Genomic DNA, 7301 nt, shown 5'->3' with positions numbered 1-7301 from the left:
CATTTTTTCCTTCATTTCAACTTTGGTGAATCTCACAATTCTGTGTCTTGGAGTTGCTCTTCTTGAGGAGTATTTTTGTAGCATTCTCTGTATTTCCTCAATTTGAATGTTGGCCTACTTTTCTAGGTTGGGGAAGTTCTCCTGGATAATATCCTGAAGAATGTTTTCCAACTTGGTTCCACTCTCCCTGTCACTTTCAGCTACACCAATCAGACATAGATTTGGTCTTTTCACATAGTCCCATATTTCTTGGAGGCTTTGTTCATTTCTTTTTACTCTTTTTTTCTCTAAACTTCTCTTTTCACTTCATTTCATTCATTTGATCTTCAAGCACTGATATCCTTTCTTCCACTTTATCGAATCAGCTACCGAAGTTTGTGCATGAGTCATACAGTTTTCGTGCCATGGTTTTCAGCTCCATCAGGTCATTTAAGGACTTCTCTACACTGTTTATTCTAGTGAGCCAGTCATCTAATCTTTTCTCAGGGTTTTAGCTTCTTTGCAATGGGTTTGAGCATCCTCCTTTAGCTTGGAGAAGTTTGTTATTACCCATCATCTGAAGCCTTCTCTCAGCTTGTCAAAATCATTCTCCGTCCAACTTTGTTCCATTGCTGGTGAGGAGTTGTGTTCCTTTGGAGGAAAAGAGGCACTCTGATTTTTAGAATTTTCAACTTTTCAGCTTTTCTGCTTTGGTTTCTCCCCATCTTTGTGGTTTCATCTGCCTTCGGTCTTTGATGATGGTGACGTACAGATGGGGTTTGGTGTGGGTGTCCTTTCTGTTTGTTTGTTTTCCTTCTAACAGTCAGGACCCTCAGCTGCAGGTCTGTTGGAGTTTGCTGGAGGTCCACTCCAGACCCTGTTTGCCTGGGTATCACCAGCGGAGGCTGCAGAACAGCAAAGATTGCTGCCTCTTCCTTCCTCTGGAAGCTTCGTCTCAGAGGGACACCTGCCAGATGCCAGCCAGAGCTTTCCTGTATGGGGTATGTGTCGACTCCTGCTGGGAGTTGTCTCCAAGTCAGGAGGCATAGCGTTCAGGGATCCACTTGAAGAGGCAGTCTGTCCCTTAACAGAGCTGGAGCACTGTGCTGGGAAATCCACTGCTCTCTTCAGAGCTGGCAGGCAAGAACGTTTAAGTCTGCTCAAGCTGTGCCCATAGCTGCCCCTTCCCCCACGTGCTTTGTCCCAGGGAGATGGGAGTTTTTTCTAAAAACCCCTGACTGGGGCTGCTGCCTTTCTTTTAGAGATGCCCTGCCCAGAGAGGAGGAATCTAGAGAGGCAGTCTGGCTACAGTGACTTTCCAGAGGCATGTTGGGCTCTGCGCAGTTTGAACTTCCTAGTGATTTTGTTTACATTGTGAGGGGAAAACTGCCTACTCAAGCCTCAATAATGATGGACGCTTCTCCCCCGCCAAGCTGAAGTGTCTCAGGTCAACTGCACACTGCTGTGCTGGCAGCGAGAATTTCAACCCAGTGGATCTTAGCTTGCTGGGCTCCAGAGGGGTGGGATCTGCTGAGCTAGACAACTTGACACCCTGGCTTCAGCCCCCTTTCCAGGGGAGTGAACAATTATGTCTCACTGATGTCCCAGGCAACACTGGGCTATGAAGAAAAAAAAAAAAAAAAAAAACTCCTGCAGCTAGGTTGGTGTCTGTCCAAATGGCTGCCCAGTTTTGTGCTTGAAACTCAGAGCCCTGGTGGTGTAGGCACCCAAGGGAATCTCCTGGTCTGCAGGTTGCGAAGACTATGGGAAAAACGTAGTATCTGGGCTGGAATGTAGTGTTCCTCATGGCACAGTCCCTCATGGCTTCCTTTGGCTAGGGAGAGAATTCCCCAACCCCTTGTGTTTCCCAGGTGAGGTGATGCCACGCCCTGCTTCGGTTCACCCTCCATGGGCTGCACCCACTGTCTAACCAATCCCAATGAGATGAACTGGGTACCTCAGTTGGAAATGCAGAAATCACCCACTTTCGGCGTTGATCTCGCTGGGAGCTGCAGACTGCAGCTGTTCCTTTTCGGTCATCTTGCTAGCCATCCTCTGAAACATTTTTAAATGGTGTTTAAAATGAGGATGGGGAATTGAGGCTTTGAAGAATTCCATCACTAAAAGTGCCTTTAACATTTTTCCAAAGTTTTAAATACTATTAAAGCTATAATATCCAAATATTACAAAACATTAAGACAAATCATCTTCCATTATCATAAAAGGATAAATAAACATTTATTTGGCCTCATATAACAGAAAATTCAATTTAAGATGGCTTAAAATTGAGTGTAATTAAGTAAGTTGTGGTATTGCCATGCGATGGAATACTACTCCGCAACAAAAAAGGAAAGAACTACTGATATTCAACAACATAGTTTAATCTCAAAAGCATTATGCTGAAGACCACATTAGACACCACATATTGAATGATTTGTATGAAATTCTAGAACATGAAAAACCATAGTGATAGAAAGCAGAAAGGCAGTTGCCCATAGCTGACACAAGGACAGGATTGACTGCAAACAACCATGTGAGAAGTTTTTTGAAGTAACAGAAAAATTTCACGTTGTTATTGTGATGATACTTATATGACTGCATACAAGTCAAAACTCTCTATATTTGCAATAAAAATTAGTAAATTTTGTTTTGTGGACACAAAGCTGACCAAAAATAAAATAATTTTCAAAAGGAAATTCTAAGTACCTACCCATTTGCAGAAAATCATCAGCTCAAAGTGTGATAATGAACCCGAATGTCACTATTCCCTCAAAGAGATATCAAAGGATGCTTTACTAGCACAAAATTCTTTTCTGACAATTCCTTGGAAAGTGCTTTTTGCAGAGATTTGAGTTAAATGTCAACTCCAGAGCTCAGATCTTATCTTTCTCAGGGAAGTCCTACAGCAGGGTAGTCTATGACTTCTCCCTCCTCTGAATTTCAATGACAATTACAGTGTACCCCAGTCCTTGTGGCATAAATGTTGTTTTATTTATCTGCATTTACCCATATAATATCTGTTATAGGCCCATGTGAAGGTAAAACTGGGCTGATATGAACAGTCACAAATATCCTTGAATATATGGACACTCTGTGAACTGCAGTCTCCTGCTTCCTGACCCTTAGAAATAACCTCTTCCAATTCTTTCTGTTCTTTGTTTTAGCTCACCAACAGAAGCCGGACCAGGCACTTTTCAGTAATCAAAGTAGTCCCTTCTTTCAGATTCTAGGTCATTGCTTTGTCTGTCTTCTTAATTAAGGTAAGTTCATCATTCATGAGGCTCCTCAATCCAGAGAGCAAGTTGACTCCCAGTGAATTATCTCACCAGTCCAGAGTCAGAGGCTTTTACTGCATGAGTATCTCTCACTCCACAGCTGACCATCAGCTTCCTGAGGAGAGGACGCATTGCACTTCTGGTTCTCCCTCACTGTGCTTTCCATGCAGTAGTTGGCCACAACAGGGACTCCATAAATACATGTTGAATGGAAGAAAACAGGACCTACCTAGCATGAAGAAAGAACCATTTCTTACTGTACAGGGTTTGAAAGTTGGCTGAAGGCAAAAACGAAAATGAACACCAGATTTTCTAGCACATGATTGAATTTCATTTGATGGTATTGTCAGGGAGGCTTCTTTGGATTAATAGGAATAATTAAGGAAGACGGACTGCTTCAGACACCCTAGCGGCTACTTAGTTCTCCAGTGAGGCATTTTGCTTTTATGTTTAAATATTATTTTCACCGATTATAAAAAGAAACATCCGTTCTCTTTTATCGCTTTCTAGTCAAGGCAGCCAAATGTGCTTAGATAGATGGAAAATGCCTTTTAAGTAAGTAATTACCTATGAAGAATTAGTCTCTCTTCTTTCCTTTTCTAGACATTGTGGCATTAATATTGGCATTTTGTTTCTTTCAATTGCATCCTAAGGTCCCCTTCCACCACAGCTCCTTCCCAGACGGCATTACTGTAGACCAGACTTTTTGCCCTACTCGTCTCCTTTTCTAAAGACTTATATTTTCTTTTTAGTTTGCACTTTCAAGCTCTAGCCATAATTATTGGGGTATAATTTATACTCAGCAAACTTTATCCTTTTCAAGTCAACAGTTCAATGAGTTTTGAAAAATTGATATAGTCATGTAACCACCACCACAATCAAGATATAAAATCTTACTATCACTTCTAAAAGTTTCCTTGTGCCCCTTTTGTCAACTTCCTCTCCCCATTCCCAGCCTCTGCAACTGATCTGATTTCTGTCACTTTAGTTTTGGCTTTTTGAGATTGTCATATGAATGGATTCATAAAGTATATCACCTTCTGTATCTGCCTTCTTTCATTTAGCATTCGTTTGTGATGGTGATTCATTCATGTTGTTGCATGTATCAATTGTTCATTCCTTTTTATTACTGAGTAGTATTCCATCCTATGTATGTATTTTGCGATTATGTCTATTAGTTTGTTTTCTTGTCTGTAATATTTGTATGTGTAGTGGGTTGAAAGGGATTTTGTTTATATCATAGTTGGATTTTTTTTCACTTTGTATTTCCTATCAGACAATACTGTCCTTTAGGAAGACTCATGCCTGGTATGAACATATTTACATGCCTTGCATTATTCAAGAAGAAATGTACTCAGTTCCTATATGCTGTATAAAAGACCTACTGCATATGTGTGATGATTCTTCCTATCATTTTGAAGAGCGTGATCAGGGATTTTGTATCTCAAATTGTGCAATTTAAAGGTATGCAGTTAATTGTTAATTATACCTCAATGCAGCTGTTAAATAAAAATATATAAAATCAGTATTAAAATCTCATTCTTAAAAGAAAAATATACACATGCAGCAGGGGTTTGTGGTAGGGTTGGAGCTGAGATGTAGTGATATATGTAATGTGGAATTAGGTAGTTGGAGAAGGCAGAGAATGGAAAAGAACAGAAGCCAAACTGCAGGGAAATGTGGAGGGAAAATTCTGAGCCAGATTCAGACACAGAACCAAAGGTCAGGAGGAGATAGTGTTTCTGAGTCTACAGAAGTTCCTCTCATTTTAATGCTGATGAGCCAGCTATTCTGGATGCATATAGGTACCCTGCCAGTGGGGCGTGGGGAATTGACTACAGGTAAATAAGGATGTGTAACACTTTGGGGCATACGAAAGACTTCTCTGGAATCCCTCTAAGAAAATGTTAGTCTGAGGCAAAGCAGCAGTCTCCTCATTTTCAGACAGACTCACAAGCAGACCTGGCACAATGACATCCAGTGTCATCACAAGTTGCTGAAATGGACAGAGATCTACTCCGATTTTGTGATGGAGAAGTACATGGGCCGCCAAATAACAGGCCAACAGCAGCCAGGACTGATCTCTAAGCACAGTGAGAAATAACTCAGGGATTGAGGAACTTAGTCCATTTGTGTTGCTACAACAAAATACCACAGACTGGGAATTTATAAAGAACAGAAATGTACTCTCTCACCATTCGGGAGGCTGGGAAGTTCAAGATCTAGTCACCAACAACTGGTGAGGGCCTTCTTGCTGGAGCCTTATGTGACAAAAGATGCAAGGGCAAAATGGATTCAAGCTTTCTCTACCAAGCCCTTAATCCATTCATGAGAGTGGAGCCCTCACCTCAACACCTCCCCAAAGACTCCACTTCCCAACACTGTTACATTGGGGATTAAGTTTCCAACACATGAATTTGGGGGGATACATTCAGACCATAGCTGGGCCCTATATATACAAGCGGAAACGGTGAGAGGAGGACATCTGGGCATTTGCATGGATAGGACCTCATTTGTACCGAAAGGCTGGTGAGGCTGATAATTTTCAGTTTACAAATGAGTATAAGTCACTACCTCTAGGTTTATCGGCCACAACTCTAAGAAGGAAATGGGCCTCTATGTATAGGTCACAATGACAAGAAGAAAATAAACTGCATCACCATGATGTACCATGTGAAAGTTTATGGTTGTAGGGGCTTTTAAAATATTAGTTCCTCTCAAATTTAAGCTTTAGAATGTCTTCATTTATCTACACATACAGAGTTTTTTGATGGTACAAGCCACCTTCCATATAACTGTACTTTTATAAAGGTTCCTGATGCATCTAAAGAAAATGTGCCTAGGCTGGGCATGGTGGCTCATGCTTATTCCCAGCACTTTGGGAAGCCGAGGCAGGCAGATCATCTGAAGTCAGGAGTTCAAGAACAGACTGACCAACATGGAAAAAACCCCATGTCTAATAAAAATACAAAAATTAGCCAGGTGTGGTGGTGTGTACCTATAGTCCCAGCTACTTGGGAGGAGGCTGAGGCAGGAGAATCACTTGAACCCAGGAGGCGGAGGTTGCAGTGAGCCGAGATCATGCCACTGCATTCCAGTTTGGGCAACAGAGTAAGACTCTGTCTCAAAATAATAATAATAATAATTTTTTAAAAAGGTGCCTAAACGTTCTGTCATTCCACTGAATAGCATGAACCAGACTGAACTTCCATATTTTCTGCTCATATCCAAGCATATGATTTCAGCTAGAACAAGACTCTGAAGACAATATCTGGTAAGGAGATTTCAAGCCCATCGAGCACAGCCACTGAGGATGGTCATGACTGGTTCTCAACACGGTGCTTGGCTCAATACTTTGCACATTGCAGATGCTAAATAAATATGTGGTAAGTGAGTGAACGTCAAAAAACTGAAGAGATTGCAAGATTCTCAACTTAATCCAAGTGAAGGATAATGTTAGAAACAACAAGAATCTGTGAGAAAAAGAGATAGAAAGTCTGGAGAAGAAGTATGAAAGAACCTAGAGACAAATATCAGGAGACCATGAAATAGGCTACCATTTGTGAGCCGGGAATACTAGCTGTTGCTTTCTCATATGGCATGGTAGGAAATGTGAAAGCAGAAAATATTTAGATTGTCATTAAAACTGAGATTCCTGGCAAAACCGAAGTTCAAAATCTTTCTAGGCTCTCCCAGCTTCACTGATTCCATTCTTTTGATGGGCAAGCAAAGTTCACCAGTCTGCCAGTCAAATAGATGCTAATGGTAAAATTGGCTCCGTTTGACTTTTTGATGTTACACATTTGAAATGTGTTTCCATCTAAAAGGCCAGGCTCCAATCTAAATGGTACCAACAAAATTACTTCAAACAAAACAGGAGTTAATGTCACTCAAGATGCACTAGAAGTTAAATTGCAAAATGGCTGAAAAGGAGAGGTCTTGGCTTCAGAAAAGAATAATAACTACCTAAAGAACAAAAGTTTGTGTTCTTGGCAGGAAATTTTAAAAAAAGAAAAAATCATCTGGTGTGGTCACATAGTGTATCAA

The sequence above is a fragment of the Mandrillus leucophaeus genome, unplaced genomic scaffold (genome assembly GCF_000951045.1).
Source record: "Mandrillus leucophaeus isolate KB7577 unplaced genomic scaffold, Mleu.le_1.0 Scaffold1147, whole genome shotgun sequence".
NCBI classification, from domain to species: Eukaryota; Metazoa; Chordata; class Mammalia; order Primates; family Cercopithecidae; genus Mandrillus; species Mandrillus leucophaeus.
This window is presented reverse-complemented; position numbering follows the sequence as displayed.